This window comes from Lithobates pipiens, unplaced genomic scaffold (assembly GCF_037356315.1).
Source record: "Lithobates pipiens isolate NorthernLeopardFrog02 unplaced genomic scaffold, aLitPip1_a1.2 Scaffold_30, whole genome shotgun sequence".
Lineage (NCBI taxonomy): Eukaryota > Metazoa > Chordata > Amphibia > Anura > Ranidae > Lithobates > Lithobates pipiens.
The window spans coordinates 74,611,756-74,636,199 of NW_027507791.1; the positions used below are offsets into that span (position 1 = coordinate 74,611,756).

General features: G+C 46.3%; 1 protein-coding gene across 6 annotated transcripts in view; it reads right to left on the reverse strand.

Annotated features, from left to right (window-relative positions):
* ARMH4 (armadillo like helical domain containing 4) overlaps positions 1-10,589 on the reverse strand; it is a 289,560-nt gene extending 278,971 nt beyond the window's left edge. For all 6 annotated transcript variants that reach the window (XM_077464454.1, XM_077464450.1, XM_077464453.1 and 3 more), the window contains exon 1: positions 10,403-10,589. The gene's annotated coding sequence lies outside the window, so the exon portion shown is untranslated. The remainder of the gene's footprint in view (positions 1-10,402) is intronic.
* Positions 10,590-24,444: the final 13,855 nt, after the last annotated feature.

Here is a 24,444-nt window from a genome sequence, read left to right on the forward strand (position 1 = left end):
CGTTGACAAGAATTATACCGTCTGTTGCTTTCGGAGGGACACAACCCATTCAAACAATGCACACGGTTGTGGTGTGGTAGTGCGGCAATCAAGGGGTTAAAGCGGGCGATACAACACCTCCTTGCTGCCTCTCTGAAGAGGGTTCCAAACACAGATCGCTCTTCAGTAACCATAGCATGTGTGGACTTATGGGAATATATTAGTTTGTGTTCAGATCTGTTCATACAGTACAGTTTTGTATGGATCTGCATGCAGCAGTATTGTACGCTATGGGGCCATTCACAAAGCTGAGTTTTGGTTCATATCGTTTAGCTGCAAATAGCTATTATTATTATTATTATAATACAGGATTTATATAGCACCAACAGTTTGCACAGCACTTTACAATATGAGGGTAGACAGTACAGTTACAAAACAATTCAATACAGGAGGAATCAGAGGGTCCCATTTGTTAGAGCTTACAATCTAGTAGGGATAAACCAAAATATTTGCATAGTCTGATTTTGACTGTATTTTACACAGTATGCATGTTTGCATGCACAAAGTGTAAATGGGCATAGCACAATGCACCACCTCCATTGACTAGTAAACTCGGGGGGGGGGGGGGGGGGGGGAAGTATAAACAAACAATATATAGGCAAAAGGTGGCAATGCCTGATGGGTTTCACTTCCTCTGCAAAGTAAAAGCATAATGGGCTAGTATGTGATGCATACTAGCCCATTATGTGCCACTTGCCTGCAATTGAAGCCCATGCTGTCCCCATCCATCTTCGCCCCTCTTCCTTCCGGGGCCGCAGACTCCAGCTCTGCGACTGGCTGGAGTCACGTGATATCATGTCTGCCGTAAGTCACGGCATTTGCTAATGAAGAAACAGCAGAGGGCCGTTTATTCACAGCCCATGCGCCAATAGTGAATATGGTAAATATCTTCTAAACCGTACAGATTTAGGAAATATTTACAGTACCTACAGCTAAGCCTTATTCTAGGCTTAGCTGTAGGTACAAGTGGTGTAACAGGGTTTACAACCACTTCAAGTCCCGGTTCACAGTGATGCAACAATCACTCTGACTTTGGAGCACTTGACACTTCAGAAGTCGGAACCCATCCAGTGCAATGGAACCGTTCTAAATCGGTGTGACTTGAGAGAAAGTTTCCTGCATGACTTTTGGACAGACTTTGGTACAACTTGGATTGACTTCTGTTAAAGAAGTCACATGCAAGTCATGCCAAATTCACGCTGGGGTACGACTTCAAAGTTGCGAGCAGTGTAAATCCTGGCTCATTCTCTCTGACTAGGCCTAAGGGCCAGTTCACACTGGTGCGATGTCAGGGATCGGATGTGATTCGCACTGCGTGCGTTTACATCTCCCTTCTGAAAGTGGTTGTAAACCCTTACATTGCCAGCTTAAAGAGGAGCTGCACCTTAAAAAAAAAAAAAAAATTATTAAAAGTCAGCAGCTACAAATATTGCAGCTGCTGACTTTTAATAAATTGATACTTACCTGTTCCAGGTTCCAGCGATGTCGGCAGCAGATGACGACCAACCGCTCGTCTCTCAGCTGCCCAGGCCGCTATCCTCTGTCAGGGAATCGGGAAGTGAAGCAATGCGGCTTCACTGCCTGGTTCCCTACTGCGCATGCGCAAGTCACGCTGCGCGTCTCCTCTGGTCCCCGCTGTGTCCTGGGAACTGTGCGTTTCCCAGAACACAACGGGGAGGGGGGGGGGGGGGGGCATCTGCAGCTATCTTGTCCCAGAAGTGGGTGCAGATACCTGGATTTTACAGGTATCTGCACCCCTCTCCCCCCTGAAAGGTGGCAATTGTGGAACCGGAGGGGGGAGGGTTCCAATGAGCGGACCTTCCGCTTTAGGGTGGAGGTCCGCTTTAAGGCTTAAGGCTTACCTGTAGGTGCAAGAAAGATCACCTAAACCTACACGGTTTAGGAGACATTTGCAAAATTTGCAGAGCCTTCCATACATACCTTTCGGTAAATCTAAAGAAAGTTGTACAATCCAATTTTAATGAGCGTGGCGAGCTTAAAAACGAAGCTGCTCATGACCTCTGTGCTGCAAACCTGCCTCATAGGCATAACTAGAATCACCAACTTATCTTGATGCCTTAGGGGGCTGATGTATGGAAAATGTATGAAAGAACTATTGCATACCAAGCGGCTTCCAACTGTCATTTCTGCAGTTTAAGATTAAAAAAAATGAAACAAGGGCAATAAGACTATTTTTAGACCACGCTTTTTTTTTTTTTTTTTTTTTTTTAATCTGCTGTATTAAAGAGAAACTCTAGTCAGAAAATTAAGTCCTGCTAGGTCACTCCAGGATGGCCCCTTTTGCAGGTTTAGCTATGTATAACATTAAAAATAAGTGTCTATACTGTTTAAAGCGTTTTAGAGAGTGACACCCATTTAAAAGTCAGCAGCTACAAAAATTGTAGCTGCTGACTTAATAAAAAGGCAACTCACCTGTCCGGCAGACCAGTGATGCAGGTGCAGAAAGCCTTGCTCCTCTCAGCAGCACCGGCATTGTAACTGTGGGCACCCGGCTGTGGCTTCACACCCGGGCGCGCACTGTGCTAACCGGACTGCGCGCTGTGAATGGCCGGGCAATCTTCTGGGACCAGAAGATTGCAGGGAGGGAGGGAAGGGGGAGAGGAGAACTTCCTTCCGAAAAAAATATATAATAATCGTGATTTTGACCCAGCTAGGTTTTTATCGCCATGTGATAGAATGGGGAAGGGTTAAGTTATTGCTAGTAGAGGTAACGATATGAGCATTCCCAATAGAAATCTGTTGGAACGGAACCAGGTCGTTCCAACAGATTTCTATTGGGAATGCTCATATCGTTACCTCTACTAGCAATAACTTAACCCTTCCCCATTCTATCACATGGCGATAAAAACCTAGCTGGGTCAAAATCACGATTATTATTATTATTTTTTTATATGGCCAATAAAGGGAGTACAGCCTTTGTCCTGTGACCTGGTTTATATAGCATGGCTACATTCACACAAGTGGCCAGAGGTGGATAGTTTCAGAGGCAAACAAATTACTTTTGGATGCAGCAGCACTGTGGGCACAAAAAAGTTGATTTAGCTGCGGACAAAATTCTGCAATGCTTGCCCTGGGCACACTCTGTCTCCCTTATGCAGCTTGCCAGTGTCTAAATGCAGCCTTACCCATGCCCGGATCAGAGCGGTGATCTCCGTGTGTCACGGAGCTGTGCACTGAATTGCCTGGGTGGCTGCAGTAACAATGTCCCGCCTCTTGTAATCACTGGCTTGGGGCCAGTTCACACCAGATGCAGTTCCGTGTGCTTTGTTTTTTGCACAAAATACATGCACAGTGTTTTCCATGTATTCCAATGGCTCTAGTTCACACCATGCAATCAGTTTCCGCACCGGAAACTGACTGCATGGTGTGAACTAAAGCCATTGGAATACATGGAAAACACTGTGCATGTATTTTTATCAGGCAGGCTGCATCTGAGGGGAACTGGTGAGGCTGCTTTGATTTTCTGTACCATGCCCGCAGTCTCTGACCATCTCCTGTACCATGCCCGCAGTCTCTGACCATCTCCTGTACCATGCCCGCAGTCTCTGACCATCTCCTGTAATATGTCCCCAGTCTCTGACCATCTGCTGTATGAAAATATTTTTTAAAAACAGTCATTTTCGGTATCGGTGCTGTTTCGGTATCGGTTTCGGTTTTCGGCCTAGTGTATTTTTCATTTTCGGTATCTGTTTCGGCACCAAAAAACCCATTCGGTGCACCCCTAGCAATGCTGGAGGCAATTTATAGCACACACTGGTTTTGGTAGCATAATAAATGTGGAATGTATGTTCCTTGCTAAAGAACATTATTTTTTATCAAGTTGTTATGGGCAAAGTTCCACTTTAAAGTGAATTCATACTTTGTTTAAACTGGGAAAAAGTAACAAGTTCACTGTATTGCAGGAACCCTTAGACCCCTTTCACGCGGATGGACCGTCTATCCGTTTTCTTCCAACCATCAAAGGACGACAATGCATTCCTACAGCAAACGGATGACCATCCGTTACCCATCCATTAACCTCTGCATCCGTTTTTATCCGTTGTTTTAAACATACAAGGCTACATCCAGATCCAACAAAACGGATATTAACTGACGTTAACGGACAATGTCCGTCAACGCCCGATCAGTTAAAGTGGTTGTATAGTCATTTTTGGGACTTTTACCTACAGGAAAGCCTATAATAAGGCTTACCTGTAGGTAAAAAAAATATGTCCTAAACCGTACAGGTTATTCCCCTCGCAATGCGCCCTTGACTGCAGTGGCGCATGCGCACAGGGGATTCTTGGCTGAAAGTCCGGCAGACGCGGGAAGAAATCTCCCACACACATGTGCGGGAGTGACAATATCGCGGCTCCGCCCATTCACATCGCTGGAGCCGCGATACCCAGAAGAAACGCAGAGGGAACATGTCAGCTCCCTCGGCGCGGATCGTGCCAGATGTCGGGGCCTCGTTCTAAGGTAAGTATTTCATAATGAGCTAGTATGCGGTGCATACTAGCTCATTATGCCTTTTCCTTTGCAGGTGAGTAAAAAAAAACAAAAAAAAAACATCAGCGGGTTTACAACCACTTTAAGATCCGTTGAGAAGAAATCTTTTTTTTTGTTTATCTGTATGGAAGCAGCAATTCTTTCTGGGTAATTTCCTTAAAGGCACAGAAACTGCTGTAAATGGATCAAAACGGATGTAAACGTGTACATTAATGGAGGAAAATGGATATTAACGGAACGGAAGATGGATGAAGCAACAGATAAGAACTGATACGTTTTTAACGTGGCTAAACTGACGGTGCCCGTGTGAATAATGCCTTAAAGTGGAACTAAAAACAAAACTTTTTTTATTTTATCTTTTCATTTTGGATAGAGTAAGTTACAACCCCTGCCTTTTTTTGCCATCTGTGTCCAAGTGAGATTTCTTTTCACTTCCTGTCCCATAGCCAAAAACAAAGCATATGAATCCCTGGTAGTCACCAGAACTAATGTCCCCATTAGAAAATTTCCCCCCTGTTACTGTTAAGGTGACAACCCAAAGTTTGTGATTTCCTGTGACTTTCACTCTCTGTGATATTACATAGTCAAATAGTAGGTGAGGTTGAAAAAAAAAAAAGACACAAGTCCATCAAGTCCAACCAACCTATACCTATATTGATCAGCAGAAGAAAAAGAGAGGGTGGATGTCCACTCTATCCAAATTAAAAAGGTTTTGCCTTTAGTTATACCTTTATATAAGATCTATTTGCCTTCAACTCACTATCCTGCTGGCCTGTTCCACCACTGATGCCTGATTCTTCCAGGTTTGGGGTACACATGACCCTCCCCGTGCCTTCCCACAATGCATCGCTCGGCGTCTGAGCTGCCATTTGAGAGTGGGGAGGCAAAGCACGGCCTGCTTGCAAAACTGCAGGGATGAACGAATCTCCAACTGCGTCTGTCAGAATACCCCAACAGTTGCTGCATTTTTTTGGTTTTGCAATTAAAGGAGAAATAGTGCTGATAAGGCCACCTACTGATCAAATTTTGGCCAGTTCATTAGAAATAGAAAAGAGTTTGGAGCATGTCTGCACTGAGCATGCTCCACCTCCATTGGAACTTCAAAGTCATGCTCCAATCAGCAGTGAGCCAGATTCTTCATTGCCCTCACACACATGTAAACAAAGTGGCGAGGTGCTGGTGACATCAGTGCCCTTATGTGGACAGATGCCTATATAAGAGCACTGAGGACATCAACATCCTGACCTTTTGTTTACATGGGTTAGGGGTGGTGAATGACCTGGCCCTCAGCTGGTTGGACATCAAAAAGTATGCGACTTTAAATTTGAGATAAAGATGGAGTTCAGAGGATGCCCCAGCTCATCTCTAAGCCTTGGTTCACACCTATGCGTGTGTGCCGGTCCTGTTTGCTCAGATACTATAGCCCAATCGTTTGAATGGGCTTCCATGCCTGCGTTTCTCGCAGGAAAAGGTGGCATGTACATTTTTCAAAATGCAGCCCGCAGGGAAATCACAAGGAAATTTTGACCATGCAATTTCCCTGTGGTTCCTGCGCCCGCAAATGCGTTACATTTTTACATGCGTGGAGGTGCCCTTCATCTGTCTCCATACCATTGCAGGGTGGAAGCGACGTCAAAATGTCACTTCCACCCATAGCTCTAAAAGCAAAAATTTATATATATTTATTGTATTTTTTTTTATTTTTTTTTTATTGCAGTGTAAAAATAAAAAAGGTAAAATAAATAAGACATTTTTTATTTTTTTTTAATGCGCCCCGTCCCACCGCGCTTGTATGCAGAAGCGTGAGCAGCGCCTGCATATGAAAACGGTGTTCAAATCACACATGGGAGGTATCACCGCGATCGGTAGAGCGAGAGCAATAATTCTAGCCCTAGTCCTCATCTATAACTCAAAACATGCAACTTGTAGAATTTTTTAAAACGCTGCCTATGGAGATTTTTTATGGTAAAAGTTTGTCGCTTTTCCACGAGCGGGCGCAATTTTGAAGCGTGACATGCCAAATGATGGATTCAGGAGCGCACCCGCAAGGTAACCGCCTCGGGAGAGCACTTCTCCTAGGGGTTTATCTGATGTGGTTAGGAGCCGCGAGAGTCACCGGGGGACCCCAGAAGAGGATGTTCGGGGCCACTCTGTGCAAAACGAGCTGCAAAGTGGAGGTTTGTTATTTAAAAAAAATAAATAAATAAAAAGCCTTACAATCACTTTAAGGCTCAGTTCACATATATGCGAATCACATGAGTTTTTAAGTCCATTCGATTTGCATAATATGTGAACCAAATCGCCTTTTAATGATCGGATCACACATGTCTGGCGCGGCCATTTTTGAAAAAGGGCCCTGTGCAATTTTGGGTCTGGTTTAGGTGCGAATTAAAAGTAAAAATCTGCACGCCATGTGCAAACCTAGCCCTAAAGCTCAACTCCAGGCTAACAGATTCCTCCATCCACACAGAGCAGAAGGACAAATCACCCACTGAGGTCACTGTATTTTGACAGCTGGCCCCACTAGCTTTCAAAATGCCCAAACAGCGCCTGCATCTGATTGGATGCAAACACTGTTCTGCTGAAACTATTCCTGCCAGCTACTTTGACAAACATTAGTCAATTTTGACTGGCTCCTCAGGACTTGGTTGAACTTCGCACAGCGTACAGCCGAATTATCACACATCAATGTACTAAGCTATATATACACAGTAATTATTACCTGGGGAGACCAGGAAGTCCGTGGTAAAAAGTTTGAGAAAGGTTGTTCTAGAGAATGGTTCATGAATATGAGGTGACCAATAAGAAAACAAGTAGATCCAGTAGGACATACAAAGAAGACAAGTTTTTCCGGATCCAACACACTGTACAACATTCTTCACATTGAATAGATTGTGGAACGCAAATTGTTCTATATGACAGGTGACGTATAGAGAGTGTGTATATATATATATATATAATTTTTTCCCCTTTTCTTATTTCTTACACACATACATATCTTTGACATATTATATAGACTGTATAGAAGTAGATCAGTATTTCAGTTTGGCTTGGGTCAACCAAGTGTTTGGAAACAAACCCATACACACTAAGAAAGGTCAGCACTCTCAATGACTCTTCAAGCCCTGGTACACACTGAACACGGCTTTTAAATTGTGCAACTTCATCTGAAGCCATATGATTTCAAAGCCACCAGGGCTGGACTGGGACAAAAATTTGGCCCTGGACTTCATCCAGACCGGCCCACTTTAATTTTGCAAACAAGCACAAAAACAGTATATAAAACTATACGCAATTGTGCAAAAAAACATAAGTAGCATAACATAAGGAGTCCTCACTAACCTTTTATTATTTCACTTATTCTCCCCCGTATTTTTCTCATCTTTCTCACATCACTGCGTGAAGTTGAGGGCGAGCCGCGCAGCCATTACTTTGTCACTGAAACTGGCCCACTGAGCCATCCACCCACCGGGAAACTCCCTGTAGTCCCAATGGCCAGTACATGCCTGAATGCCACATATCAATGTGACTTCGGGTGCGACTTGAAAGACATCTGTGAGGCTTCATGCACAGATGTCTATTGAAGTCACACCCAAAATCTGCAAAAATAGTACAGGAACTACTTTTGCAAATCGGCATGGCGCTGCAAAGCCGGCATCGCACCGATTGGAACAGTGCCAATTCTGGCAAAAGACTGCGACTATGGCTTCAATGTAAACAAGGATTTGAATGTAGATCTCTACAAAAGTGGCACAGTCAATCCTCAGTCAGGACCACACGTCTATATTCCATAGCGATTTCTCTCTGTTCATTCTGGAGATCGCCTTATTGTACTGGTTACAATCTGATTGTACAATCTCCTATAGTCAGCTGTAGATTTACCAAATCTAAGTGATATGAGGTCTTATGGATGACCATACACTATGCAATCTGATTTTATAATTTCATTTAGATAACAACTAGGTCGTGCAAGTGCCTGCCTGCCTGGCTGGATAGAAATTGATTGGCTAGATTAGGTAAACTGGCAATATCCTATACGATCTCCAAAACTATGTTATTACATAGTATTAAATTGTATAGTGTACAGTGATCTCCAGGTCCTCATTAAAGCGGAACTTCACCCAAAAGGAGAAGTGCCACTTGATTGCATCCTCCCCCCTCCACTGACAGTTACCAGTTTGTTTTTGTTTGTTTTTTTTGGGGGGGGGGGGGCAGGTAGCTGGTTTTGACAGGTACTCGCACCCACTTTCAGTCAAATACGCTGCAGCAATCTGAGACAGAATTTCGCCCTCCTTCCTCCGAAGCCTTTTGAGACCCATCACAGATCCCAGAAGACTGTAGGACCATTCACAATGCGCAGCGCACTAGGAAACCAGCTGTGAAGACGCAAGACTTCACTTCCCGCTTCCCTTATGTAAAGGGGTTGTACTCCCTCATTTAAAAAAAATAAAAAATAAAAAACCCAAACACGTCATACTTACCTCCACTGTGCAGTTTGTTTTGCACAGACTGGCCCCGATCCTAAGGTTGAGACCTGTGTGTGTGCCCTCCCGAGTCCCGCATCTGTGTACATTCACACAGAATGCAGGACCTGGCCCCGCCCCTGGTGAAAAGAACCACAAGGGTTACAACCCCTTTAAGATGCCGGCACCTGCAGCCAAAGCAGATTGAAGAATTGGCTCAGGTGAGGACATCGTTGGATCCCTGAACAGGTAAGTGTCCTTATATTAAAAGTCAGCAGCTACAGTATTTGTAGCTGCTGACTTTTCATTTTTTGGGGGGCGCCAGGAGATCCTCTTTAAAACGGAGTTACACCCATTTAAAAGTCAGTAGCTCCAAAAAGTGTAGCTGCTGACTTTTAATAAACACGCACTCACCTGTCCCATGCTTAAGAGATACGGCCGCCCAAAGCCTCGCTCCTCACCCCCTCCTTTCTGCCGCACTGGCATTGCAAGTGTGGGCGCCCAGCTGTGGCTTTACAGCCGGGCATGCAGTGCGCATGTGTGAGCCGCATGTTATGAATGGCCGGGCACTCTTCTGAGACCTGTGACGTGTCCCAGAAGATTAGCAGGGATGGAGGGGGGAGAGGTGAACTTCCTTCCAGCGCCAGGAGAGGAAGTGGGAGCTGGGTACCTTTTGAAAGCTATATACCCACCCCCCAAGAAAACAACATGCCAAATATGGCATGTCAGGGAGTCACGAGTACTTAAAGTGGAAGTTCCATTTTTGGGTGGAACTCCACTTTAAATTTTGGTAAATCTAAAGCCAGCTATCCACTATGCAATCTGATGGCGGATCTAAAGGAGATTGCACAGGAAACACTGTAGGACAAGGGCCTGCCTGATTGGATAGATTAAAGTTCATGTATCACATAATTTTGGTAAATCTAAAGCTGATTATACACTATCCAGGAATATGCAATTAGCCAACGTCCAGCTGTTGCAGAACTACAAGTCCCATGATGCATAGCAAGCTAATTGCATATCCCTGCACTGTACAATCTTCTTACGACTTCCCAAAAGCGTAACAAGCGAGCCCACCTAAGCAATCTATTCCATTTGCACCCAATCAGGCAATCCCTAGAGGTTGTAGAATCAGATTGTATAGTGCATGGTCACCATTGTCAGAATATAATGGGTATGGTGATCTCTAAAATATGACAAGTAGCAACCAACCAATCTGCGATCTTCTTTCATTGCTCAGTCAGCTGGCACTGGAAGGTAGCTGACATGTGATTGGCTGCTTGGGCTGCCCTGTACAATGAAGCGGGTACACCTTGCTCTCCTCCTGGACCTGTCATTGGCAATGCAGTGAAAACAAACAATAGTAGAGAAGGCAGCATGAGGATCCTTACCAGGCAGAGCAGTCTGTGTGCCATGGGTGTCAGTGGTGCCGTGTGCCCCCCATCCTCCCCGCTGATCTCCGCTCGGTGCCCCCTCTGGGTTGGCTCTATTCTCCGGTAAAAGACAGGTAACACATCGATCTGATCCCCGCTCCGCTCTATCGCCGGAGACTGCCCATGCAACCCCGCCTGGCAACGCGCATGCGCAGCCCTCCTCCTCCCCCTCCTCCCTATGCCCGGACCATTCATCCCAGCCTTGCAGATGTAGTCCCAGCATGGGCTGGAGGGGTGCTGGAGGAATGACCTCCAACTTCACATCACCAGTCAGGCACACAGAGGGGCAGACTCTCATCTCTCAGAGGTTACAGGGCTGGCTGGGCTCACTTCACCCCAAATGGATACATTTCAGTCCAGGAGATGAGTCCGAGCGCGCGGCTGCGTTATTTGTGCGTTTCCACGCGTCATGGTTAAGGGCATCCTAGCAATGCGTGGGAAACGTGTAAAAAAAAAAAGTTGCTGACACAATTTTTAAACCTGTGCTGAGCCAAAACGCATGATACTGCGTTAGTATGCATTTTGGGGGCACGTGAACGCTAGTTATGTGGGCGTGCCTTAGTGATTGTAAACGACCAGGCCATTTTTTGCGATATGGCACTGCGTCGCTTTAACTGACAATTGCGCAGTCGTGCAGTGTTGTACACAAACATAATTTATGTCCTTTTTTCCCCACAAAGAGCTTTCTTTTGGTGGTATTTGTTCACCTCTGCTGTTTTTATTTTTTGCTTTATAAACAAAAACGAGAGCGACAATTTAAAAAAAAAAATGTTTTTCCTTTTTGCTTCTTGCTTTTTTCTTCATCAGTTTAGGCCAATATGTATTCTTCTACATATTTCTGGTAAAAGAAAAAAAAACTCAATTAGCATGTATTGATTGGTTTGTGTAAAAGTTATCGCGTCTACAAAATAGGGCATATATTTATGGCATTTTTTTATTTTTTTTTTACTAATAATGGCAGTGATCAGCGATTTATTTATTTATTTATTTTTTAGCGGGACTGCGACATTGCGGCAGACAGATCGGACACTTTTGACATTTTTTTTTTTTTTGGACCAGTGACATTTATACAACAGAGCTAAAAATAGCCACTGATTACTGTATAAATGTCACTGCTAGGGAAGGGGTTAACACTAGGGGGCGATCAAGGGGTTAATAAGGATGAGCTCCGGCGTGTTCGCACACCCCATGTGCAGAGTGCGCCAGGAAGTCGGCATCTCTCTGAAGAGCGATCGCGGGTTACCGGCGGACATCACGGCCACGTGCATCGGCGTCCCCTATATCTCTTAAAGCGATCGACATACACCTATGGCAGTTTGCGGAGCCGTGCCAACCTGCGGCCGTATAACAACTGTAACTGGTCGGCAAGAGGTTAAAGTATAAATACCTTTTTCCTTTTTTTTTTTTTTATAAATGACTGCATTCTCTCGGTTCTCAGCTGCATAATAACTGGAGGCAGTGGCAAACAGTTCTTTGGGGGGGGTAGCAAACCCCCACACCGGGGCTGGACTGGGACAGAAATTTGGCCCTGGACTTCATCCAGACCGGCCCACTTACATTTTGAGTGTCCCATCACCAGCCCCCTTACAACATAGTGTCCCATTACCAGCCCCCTTACATCAGAGTGTCCCATCAGCACCCCCTTACATCAGAGTGTCCCATCAGCACCCCCTTACATCAGAGTGTCACATCAGCAGCCCCCTTACATCAGAGTGTCCCATCAGCAGCCCCCTTACATCAGAGTGTCCTATCACCAGCCTCCTTACATCAGAATGGCCCACTGAGCCACCGGCCCACCGGGAAACTCCCGGTAGTCCCAATGGCCAGTACATGCCTGCCCCACACCCACCCCAGAGACAGGAGTGAATGTGGCTTTCAAACCCCCCCCCCCCCCCCCCCCCCGCATGCAGGAGATGGACGGGAATGCGGAAATCAACCTCCTGCGGTAGATAGGATGGCAGTGATCATATTAATTCGCTATTGTCGCACAAGTGGGTACAGTGAACTGCGCCCCGAGCTCAAACTTTTGTGAAGTCAATTAGAGCCTCAGGCTTAAAAAAACAAACAAAAAAAAAACATTGACTATACTTTCAGAGATCATTTCTGTAGTATTCAAAGGGAGAAATGTGCTCAAAAGTTTTTAAACTAATCTTATTGGGATGCATTAAAAAGGGGATTCATTACAGAGATAAAGCTATAATTCTCCCGCTCTACAAGACTCTGGTCTGGCCACACCTGGAGTATGGTGTCCAGTTCTGGGCACTAGTCCTCAGGAAGGATGTACTGGAAATGGAGTGAGTACAAAGAAGGGCAACAAAGCTAATAAAGGGTCTGGAGGATATTAGTTGTGAGGAAAGGTTGCAAACACTGAACTTATTCTCTCTGGAGAAGAGACGCTTATCGTACTGGTGACAAAACTTTGGGATAAAACTTTTTAGTGGAAGGGAGTTTAACAAGACTCGTGGCCACTCATTAAAATTAGATGAAAAGAGGTTTAACCTTAAACTACATAGAGGGTTCTTTACTGAGCGGCAAGGATGTGGAATTCCCTTCCACAGGTGGTGGTCTCAGCGGGGGCATTGATAGTTTCAAGAAACTATTAGATAAGCACCTGAACGACCACAACATACAGGGATATACCAGGTAATACTGACATATAATCACACACATAGGTTGGACTTGTGTCTTTTTTCAACCTCATCTACTATGTAACTATGAATTCCATGCGTTCAGCGCCCCGCGTGTAGATTAGAGGGCCGGACGCATGGACAGGGAAGTAGGCGCCCGTGCGCCCTGCATGAGTGTCCACCATTGGCTGGAGGAGGAGAAACAGCAGCAAAATAAGCTTGCCAGTAAATGGCTGTGCAGTGGGGGCGTGTCAGGACAAGTCTGATCATTGGAGGAGAGGACACAGCCTAGCTAGAGAACTGACCACGGCGTGTGTTCTGCTTTTAGCCCTCGTTCAGCGAAACTCACACAATATCAAAGCCACATTTCAGCGCGAGTTCAGGGGCGAATTGAAAGACATCTGTACGGGTTCGTGCACTGCACAGATGTCTATTGAAATTACCCCGAAGTTGCCAAAAGTAGTGCAGGAACTACTTTTGGGAATCAGTGCCATTGCTGGCAATAGGCTCTGATTTGGCATGTGATTTGACATGTCAAATCGCATTTCAAATCAAGCCGGATGTGAACGGGGGGCTCAAACAAAGTATGTCCCCCTGCTCAAAGGTAGGTAGATAACCTGCTCAATCTCCAAAAGGGGTGTACACTCTGTCCTTGCTGTAGGGGTCAGATGAATAGGAAAATCAGATGGCCACACTCCCAATCAAGATAAAAAAAAAGTTTTATTTAGACATCCATAAAAGTAAAATAGCAAGCAGCTACAAAGCAGGGGAGGAATAAGGGTTAACGCGTTTCACGATTAACATGCTTTTTTAAAACCACAATAGGACAACCACCAAACACCCTTATATATAAAATCACATGATACCTCGGGTGTAAGGAATTGGGTCGTTTAGAACAGAAAATCTCGGATCAATTTCCATTGTAAAGACAAAATAAAAGGAATAAATAAATGGATATAATACTGGTCAACAAATCAGACCTGTCAAAAGATTACATCATGTACCTTTCAAAAATAAAATGTGAAAACAAAAAATGGAAAAGACCTGAAGGTATACAAAAATACAGCAATGTGCTCAAAAAGAGAACAATTAAAGAAATATGCAGCACTATAAAGAGTAAAAAATGTGTATCTACAGTATGTATAAACAAAAATAAGTGAAAAGGAAACTCAAAGGCCAATCTCCCTTTGTAATAGTGGGTGAGATCCCCTTTAAAATTGAACCCTATCGGGTTAAAAATCCAGAAAACCTCCCATTTGCCCAGGAGTCTAAAACCACCCCTCTGGGGGACTACTACTACTACGACTATTGGATGCCTTCTGTTTGCAACAAGGTCCGATCACCCCCCATGAGCATTACTAAAATGTCTAGCAACATTTGTTCTTTTTCTATACCATATAAGTGATCATGTAACCCAGTCATGTAATCTGGTTGTACAACCCACATATGCTCTCCTGCTTGGTGTGGTCAGTTTTTAACAGGAAAGCAAGAGGACTAGCAGGAGCACCAGGGATTTCACACAAAGGAAGCAATACAAAGAGAACAGGATACTTTCTCATACAAGTACGTGGTACAGCAGGCACATATCAGGAATATGAAGTGTTGGGGTAACAAACTCTTTATCTGCAAAAGGCTGTGCGTTTTGGTGTGGCACAAAACACACAATTTTTCATGTGTTTCCTCACCATGCCTGGTATGAACAAGCCCTAAGGCTGGGTTCACACTATCTTCTCATGTGGCTCACAGCAGGGGTCCGGTGCATCCCCGTTTACCATTTCAGGTCCGATTTAAATTTTTGTCTGAATTTGGACTTGAAATGGACCAAAAGACACTCAGTGCTCTTAATTGAGACAAGTACACACTATAGCAGGATATGCTTTGTTCATTTTTCATGTTTGAGGTTTACAATCTCTTTAAGGCTGGGTTCACACTATTGCAAGTTGGATTCCCTGCATCCAATTTGCAATAGCAGAAGATTTTGACTTACTCTCTATGGAGCCAGTTCACATATCTCTGCTGGGGCTCCGGTGCAAATTTGCACCGGAGCCCCAGCAGAGATATGTGAACTGGCTCCATAGAGAGTAAGTCAAAATCTTCTGCTATTGCAAATTGGATGCAGGGAATCCAACTTGCAATAGTGTGAACCCAGCCTTAAAGAGATTGTAAACCTCAAACATGAAAAATGAACAAAGCATATCCTGCTATAGTGTGTACTTGTCTCAATTAAGAGCACTGAGTGTCACCTCTGTCTGCTGCCTCATTCCTCCACTATCAGCATGAATCACTTCTGACAAGTTTTAAAGAGAAATATGGTGACAGGGGAGGGACCTCCAGCTAATTGACAGCCGCAGCTCTGTTCCTGTGAGCTGTGTGAAGGGGGTATGTCCCTTCTCTCCAATCGGCTCTCAGAGTTCTTCTCACTGAGCTCTGCAGAGTGTAACTTTGGCTCTCAGTTAGCTGTATAAATTCTGGGCTTTGAATACATGTAGAGAAGAAAAGAATGCAGATAAACGTGTAAAACATATGTAGGAGGATTAGTTTCATCTCTGTGTATCACCTGAGGCCAGTCACTTCAATAGGTATATGGAAGGGTTTACAACCACTTTAAAGTGGATGCAAAGCAGGGGGACTGGGCTGGGGGCATTTGCTTCCCCAACCAGTACAAATATTACATGATTGATTTAGTGGCTACTGGCAAGTGATTAGCTAAAGTTTGCGTCAAATCCATGGGAAACTGTCACATGACCAGCCCCACCAGGAATTCCCCATGCAGGTAACAAAGGAGCTGGGATGCTGGTTGATGTCCTTATCAATGATTAAGGGTGGGCAGAACATGTAGCAGAACTCCCGAACAGGGGAAATTTTCTAACCCGAATGGCGAACCCCATTGAAGTCTATGGGAGCTGAACAGGAAAAATCAAGTGCCCATTTTCGCCATAAAAGGGGGAAGGGCGATCTGGGTTCTGCTCTGGGGAACATGTATCAATCAAAAACATTTAGACATTTAAAAAACAGTAGTTTTTTCCGGAGCAGTGATATTAATTATGCTTACAATAAAAATGAAAAAGTCTTTAAATATAGTGCCTGGGTGGTCCCCTTAATGTGCCCGTAAAGTGGCGCACCTGTAGCATGCATAAAACATGCTGTAGCAAAGATGAGATTTCTAAAGAAAGTCAAATCCAGTTTTAAATGACTCTCGGTTACTCTCGGTTACAATTTCTAGCACCAGGCTATTGAAAAAAAATTAAGAAAAAACTGCGTGGGCCCCCCCCCCCCGAAATTCATACCAGACCCTTATCCAGGCATGCAGCCTGATTAGTTTTAGGTTTTAGTTTTTAGTTTTTTACTTGGCTTAAAGACTCAGTCCACCTTTGAGACCATGTTTCATGTTACATTCATATTTAGGGTGCTTCTCACTAGAGCAGGGTAGGTAACTTTTGAGAGCTGGAGATCTACCTGAACAACATGAAAGAGATCAAAGATCACCGGGGTGCAGCGCCCTTTTAAAAAAAAATGAACTAGCAAGACCTAACTAAATAGAAACTAACTTAAAACACAGAAAAATATAAAAAAACAAATGTCCCTGCAAAAATATAAACTTAACCTAATTTTAAATTGGATAGTGTCAGTCAGTAGAGTGGAGTAGTGGACGGTGTGTGGACAGTGTCAGTATGGCAGTGGATGGTGTCAGTAGAACAGTGGATGGTGTTAGAAAAACAGTGAATGGTGTCAGTAGGGCAGAGATTGGTGTCAACAAGGCAGTGGGTGGTGTCAGTCAGTAGGGCAGAGGTTGGTATCAGTAGGGCAGAGGTTGGTGTCAGTAGGGCAGTGGACATTTTATACATTTTATTTTTTTTACATTTTATTTTTTATTATTTTTTTTTACAGTTTTTTTTAGCAGACCTGTAGGGGGTACTATGGTGAAATATCAGCAATCTAAGCAGACCTCTGGTGTGTAACTTTTGAGACAGAGAAACCTGTCCTCATTCTCCATTTCTGCAGCCTCAGCTGCACAGAATGAAGGAACAGAAACCACCTTCTGTGGCTTCTGACGCATACACATGATCGGACTATCCGGCCTTTGAAAGAGGACTTGACTCAAAATTGTCCGCCACACTCGGCTTTCCGGCGGACAATCCGCTCGTCTGTGTGCTAGTCCGCCGGACTTTCCAAATGAACCAACTTGCCCACACACGGAGTAAAGTCCATTCATTTTGAACGTGACTTGAGGTACGACGGGACTAGAGAAGGAAGTCAATCTCACAGTCTTGATCGGCGAGATTGACACCTCGCTAGCCCTGTCGCCTTGTGTGGCTTTTAAGGGGAAGCCCCTATGCCGAAAAAATGGTGTGGGGGTCCCCCCAAAGTCCATACCAGACCCTTATCCGAGCTCACAGCCCAGCCGGTCAGGAAAGGGAGTGGGGACAAGCGAGCGCCCCCTCCTGAACCGTACCAGGCCGCGTTCCCTCAACATGGGGGGGTGAGTGCTTTGGGAAAGGAGGGCCCTGCGGCCCCCCACCCCAAAGAACCCTGTACCCATGTTGATGAGGACAAGGGCCTCTTCCCGAAAACCCTGACCGTTGCTTGTCAGGGTCTGCGGGCTGGGGGCTTATCAGGGTTCCCAGATCCCAGCCCCCCATCCTATGTGAATGAGTATGGAGTACATCGTACCCCTACCCATTCACCTGGGGGGAAAAGTGGTATAAAAGAACACACAACACAGGTTTTTAAACAAATTTATTAGTCCACTCCGGGGGTCTTCTTCCGACTTCGGGGGTCTTCTCGCTATCTTCTGCTCTTTTGCTAGTGGAGGAGCCCAGCTTTCTCGTTCGTCATCGCCGTCCGGGGGTCTTCTTCCGACTTCTCTGCGCTTTCCGGCCTCTTCTCCCACTCTCCGGTTCTTCTGCCGGGCTCCTCCGCTATCTTCTTCCAGCTCTTTTAATAGCGTTAGCCCGGTCTTCTCATTCGTCCCCGCCGCCATCTTCTGCTTCTGCTTCTTCTTCTTCCTTCTTCTCTTCCTATGTTGACATGATACTCTCTCCCATTGTAATGGCAGGGATACGTTGAGCGGCGACTTATATAGGCATAAGGGGCAGGGTCACACATGGTGACCCCGCCCCTTATGATGTCACAGTCCCGGGGGATGCGGGGACTGTGGCATCATAAGGGGCAGGGTCACCATGTGACATCCCCGTCACTTATGCCTATATAATTCGCCGCACAAAGTGTCCTGGAATTACAGCGGAAGAGAGCATCGTGTCAACATCGGAAGAAGGAAAAGAAGCAGAAGGCAGCGGCAGCGACGAATGAGAAGACCGCGCCAACGCTAGTTAAAGAGCTGGAAGAAAATAGCGGAGGAGCCCGGCAGAAGAACCGAAGAGCGGAAGAAGAGGCCAGAAAGCGCGGAGAAGTCGGAAGAAGACCCTTGGATGGCCACGATGACGAACGAGAAAGCCGGGTTCCTCCGCTAGCAAAAGAGTGGCAAAAGATAACGGAGGAGCCCAGTGAGAAGTGTTGTGTGTGGTTTTTTTTTTTTTTTTTTTATTACTACTTTTTCCCCCCAGGTGAATGGGTAGGGGTACCCCATACTCATTCACATAGGGTGGGGGGCTGGGATCTGGGGACCCCATTATTAAAGGGGGCTCCGGGATTCCGATAAGCCCCCTGCCCGCAGACCCCGACAACCAATGGCCAGGGTTGTCGGGAAGAGGTCCTTGTCCTCATTAACATGGGGACAAGGTGCTTTGGGGTGGGGGGGCCGTAGGGCCCCCTTCCCAAAAGCATTCACCCCCCTCATGTTGAGGGCACGCGGCCTGGTACAGTTCAGGAGGGGGTGTGATCGCTCGTCCCAACCCCCTTTCCTGACCAGTCAGCCAGCCTGCATGCTTGGATAAGGGTCTGGTATGGACTTTGGGGGGACCCCCACGCTGTTTTTTGGCGTAGGGGCTTCCCCTTAAAAGCCATACCAGGCAACAGGGCTTGCAAGGTGTCAATCTCGCCGATGGAAGCGGAGACATTGACTTCCTTTGCTAGTCCCGTTGTACCTCAAGTCACGTTCAAAATTAACGGACTTTAGTCCATGTGTGGGCAAGTCCGTTCATTTGGAAAGTCAGGCGGACCTCAGCCAAAAGTCCGGCGGATAGTCTGCCGGACCTAGACTACCGGAAAAGTCAGTTTGTGTGTGGTCGTGTGTGGGCAAGTCCGCTCGTTTGGAAAGTCCAGCGGATTGTCTGATCATGTGTACGCGGCATTCCTGTTCATTCACAAAACTAAGCATAGTAAACATGGTTAATAATACTTCAGTCATGATTGAACACCGGTACTGATCAAAGGGGCCAGTAAATATGGCATACTTACCAGCCCCTTCCTCCACTATCCTGAAGATCCACTGGAGCAACTGGTGGGAGAGAAGGGTGAGGGGAGCCAGGAGCACTGTGAGGGACAACTGCGGGGGAGGGGGTGCCCTGGCAGCAGAAGGAAGGGGAACCTGGACAGGAAGGGCGGTGGGGGCAGCATTTACTGGACCCAATCCCCTGTATTTTCCTCCTCTTGTGGCAGCTGGAATGCCAGCAGGAGGAAGAGGAGAAGGCAGCTTTCAGCTACCACAGAAGGAAAATACAGAGGATCCAGTAAATGCCAGCCCCATCACCCCTCCTGTCCAGGTTCCAGTGGTCAACAAGGAAGGGACGTGATCTACCTGTCACCTGCCCGCAACTGACACACTAGCCCATTGATTGCTTTCCAAAGCCCCTTAACAGAAGGTCAATTCCTTCGTTATGGACCTGGGGCTGGGATGTAAACAATGCAGGAGCCTGTGCTTTGAAACTGAGATGTGACAGGGGTCAGTATGTGCATGAGAGAAAAGTGGAAGATTTGACAGGAGGCAGTATATGCAGGAGAGAAGTGTGGAGGGTATTGCAGGGACCAGTGTATGGAGGAGAAGAGTGTGGAGGGTATGACAGTGGGCAATCTGTTCAGCATAGAGGTTCAAGGGGTATAAAAGGGGGGAGGGAATGGGTGTAGGAGAGGTGCAGAAGGTGTGACAGAAGGCAATATGTGCAGTAGAGGAATGTGAAGGGTATGAGTAGGGGCAATGTGTGCAGGAGAGCAGTATGGAGGGTACGACGGGGAGCAGTATATGAAAGAGAGGAGTGTGTGTGGGGGGGGGGGGGGGGTATGACAAGGGGCAGTCTGTGCAGAAGAGGAATGTAGAGGGTATGACGGGGGTAGTATGTGCGGGAAAGGAGGGAGTGTGGAGGGTATGACAGGGGTAGTATGTGCAGGAGAGAAATGTGGGGGGTATGACAAGGGGCAGTCTGTGCAGAAGAGGAATGTAGAGGGTATGACGGGGGTAGTATGTGCGGGAAAGGAGGGAGTGTGGAGGGTATGACAGGGGTAGTATGTGCAGGAGAGAAATGTGGAGGGTATGACAGGAGGCAGTATGTGCAGGAGAGGAGTGTGGAGGGTATGACAGGGGGTAGGATGTGCAGGAGAGGAGTGTGGAGGGTAGGAGTTAGTATGTGTAGGAGGAGTGCAGAATAGCAGTGTGAAGGGTATGACAGGGAGCAGTATGTGGAGGAGAGGAATGTGGAGAGCATGGGTGCTGGCATTATGTGCAAGTCAAGAGGGTGGAGGGTAGGACAGAATGTGTAGAAGAGAAATGTGGGGGGGTATGACAAGCAGGCAATATGTGCAGGAGTTCAGGGGGTATAACGGGGGGAGTGGATGTGAGTGTGCAGGGTATGACAAGGAGTAATATGTGTAGGAGGAGTACAGAGGGTGTGACAGCAGACAATGTGTGCAGCAGAGTAGTAAGGAGCCTATGACAGAGGGCAGCATGTACAGTAGAGAAAAGAATTGTGCATTGTATGACAGAAGGCAATAATATGCAGGAAAGTAGTGCTGAGGGCGTGACAGGTGCCAATATATGCAGGATAATGTGCAGTGTATGCCAGATAGTAGTATGTGCAGGAGAGGAGTACAGAGGGAATTGCAGAATGTAAAGGATAAGTGTGTGGGGGGTATTATGGAGGAAAATACAGTATGTACCAAAGAGGAGTACAGAGAGTATGACAGTAGTCAGAGCATGCAGGAGAGAAGCATGAAGGGTATGCTGGTGGGCAATATGAGCAGTAGAGGAGTGCACAGGGTATGACAGGAGGCAATACTCTATGTGCATCGGAGAATTGTGGAAGGTATAACAGCAGGCATTATGTGCAGAAGAAAAGGGTATGACAGCAGGAAGAACAGTTCATCTTTTGACTCACAAATGGCGGTTACTGATCCTTTAACTATTATCAACAATTTTTTTTTTTTAAATATGGTCATAACCATACAGGCGAATGCCAGGTGTAAAGAAACGTTCCCCTAATGTGTTTGGAACCCATTTACAAAATTGAGCAACGAGCAGCAGCATGGGAGCCGAGATGGGGAGTAAAGGTGAGAATCAATAGCCAGGAATCAATTTGCTAAAATTGCAGCAGGTTTTTCTGGGACAGTGGAAGTGATGGAGATTGTGTCAGCAGCACCGCGGACTGTGAAGGTGGTGAGGAGTGTAATGAAAAGGAGGAATGTTCTAGTGAAACTGGGGGCAATGAAGGCTGAAAAAGAAACACCAAAATATAATCAGGTTATTAGTAGGGACTGTTTCATGGAGCCCAGGAACAATATAGGTAGTGCTGGGGACATGGGAGATGAGGCAGGGCTTTCTTGCCTGGGATTGTTTCAACAAGAAATGCAATGGTGGAGCTGAGATTCCCACTGGATCAGAGTCAGTGAAGATGAGACTGATATTTAGCGTGATGGAGTAAATAAATGTGAAGGATTATGCTGAAGAATGGGTGCCGAGGGGTTACTACATATGCGCTGGGCTCAAAGGAGTTATCACATATGTGCTGGGGACTAGCTGCTAATGGGTGAAAGTAAATGAGAGATTAATTCACATAAGCAGAAGGCATACGCAGAAGAAAAGGGTTAACCTACATGAGCTGGGTACTGAATAACACACATGCCTGGGAACTGAGCACTGGAGATATAATGCAGACAGGAGACTGGGCATTGCGAGGCTATCACATATGTACAGAGGAATGGGTGCTAAAGGGTTAACACACCTGAGCTTGGAATGGGCGCTAAGAGGTTGATGCTTATGGTGGGGAAAGGACACTGAAGAGTTAATGCACTTGCTCTTCAAGCAGATCACATAAGCTGCGCACAGGTCATTGAAGGGTTAACACATATAAGCCAGCGACTGACTGTTTCTGTGGATGGAGACTGGCCATTGACATTGTACAAACTGTCTAGAAACCTTTGTGTATTGGGGGGGTATCTAACTGTTGGTATATGAAGCACCATCTAGTGTGTGCTAGAAGTTAGAGTAGGTAAAATATAATTTGGCTCAGGGCTAAGCCTGAGCCAGGGAATCTGGGTCAGGGTTCATTGAAGTTCAGGGCTGGATGACTCATCCTGGCTTCCCCTGGTGCTCTTTGGTGCCTCCCCATGGTCTAGAATGTTGTAGAATATTCTAGAATTAGAGGGTGAAGGTTTGGAGGAGCTGCCTTAAATATCTATGGAGATTGAACCAACCCTCAGAGGTAGGCTGGCAGGGGGCTGAAACCACTCCAAAAATAAACATGAGCCATATCAGCAGGGGCAGTCAGGTAGAAGATGGACATTATAGTGTTGAGGAGGCTGTCGGTGGCCCTTAGGGGTGCCCCCTAGTTTGAGGGCGTGTCCTGCTTTTCTGCCGAGAACTGTCCCCCCATCGGATAGAGTCCGCCCCGTACTGCACAGGCGCAGCACAAAGGACAAGGAGACACCGAGCGCAGTACAGGGCGGACACTATCCGGCGGGGGATAGTATTAGACAAGACACCAGGGCTCGGGTGCTGGAAGGACCCTGCCAAAATACACAGAAGGAAGTCCTTCCTGGAAGCACAAGAGCCAAGAGAGGACAGAGTGTGTAGATCAACACTGGGAACATAAAAAGGGGGGAACTGTCACATGTAGCTAGTTTCCCTTGAAGACCGAGGGGAGCTTAAGTCTTCAGCCTTTCTCTAGAGATCTCCTGAGAGTCAGCCGGGTGGGCTGGTGAAGAGTCAGTAGGGTGGACTGGTGTGGGGAGAGAGCCATGAGGGCTGGTGAAAGGGGCAGCTGCAGCCTGGTGGGTTGGCAGTGCCTGAAGAGGTGGTGCTGGGATCAGTGGCCACAGAGGAGAAGTTACAAGCGGTTTCAACACATTTGTACTACACAAAAAGGGGCTACGAGTTCCTGCATGTAATTGGCTATTGCTAATCTGACTGAGCCTGTCAGATCATTCAAAGTGATTCAGCTGGAACATACAAGTGAACTTGCAGGAGGAAAGTGAAGGAGACTCTATATAGGAAGGTGTCCCTGAAGTTTTGCTGAAGTCAAGCGGGCATCCCATAACCTCCTATCCCTATCCAAGTTATTAACCCTCAAATAACAAAAACAAAGCCACGGATTGTTCTCTGACTCTGGGTGCTTGTGAAGATTCAGTGTGCGTGGCTGCGCAGGAGTGGGGGATCCAAGTTCATTTGCAATCCCTATGGTGGTGTGCTGGGAAGTGTGTGTGTGTGTGTGTGTGTGTGTGTGTGTGTGTGCTGGAAAAGGGTTAAAGTGGAAAGACCAATGTGTGAGTGGGAGCAGGGATGCAGGGAAAAAAAACAATGTGTGCTGGAGGAGGGATACAGGGGAAAGACCAATGTGTGTACTGGTGGAGGGATATAGGGGAAAGACCAATGTGTGTACTGGTGGAGGGATATAGGGGAAAGACCAATGTGTGTACTGGTGGAGGGATATAGGGGAAAGACCAATGTGTGTACTGGTGGAGGGATATAGGGGAAAGACCAATGTGCTACTGGTGGAGGGATATGGGGGAAGACCAATGTGTGTACTGGAGGAGGGATATAGGAGAAAGACCAATGTGTGTACTGGAGGAGGGATACAGGAGAAAGACCAATGTGTGTACTGGAGGAGGGATACAGGAGAAAGACCAATGTGTGTACTGGAGGAGGGATACAGGAGAAAGACCAATGTGTGTACTGGAGGAGGGATACAGGAGAAAGACCAATGTGTGTACTGGAGGAGGGATACAGGAGAAAGACCAATGTGTGTACTGGAGGAGGGATACAGGAGAAAGACCAATGTGTGTACTGGAGGAGGGATACAGGAGAAAGACCAATGTGTGTACTGGAGGAGGGATACAGGAGAAAGACCAATGTGTGTACTGGAGGAGGGATACAGGAGAAAGACCAATGTGTGTACTGGAGGAGGGATACAGGAGAAAGACCAATGTGTGTACTGGAGGAGGGATACAGGAGAAAGACCAATGTGTGTACTGGAGGAGGGATACAGG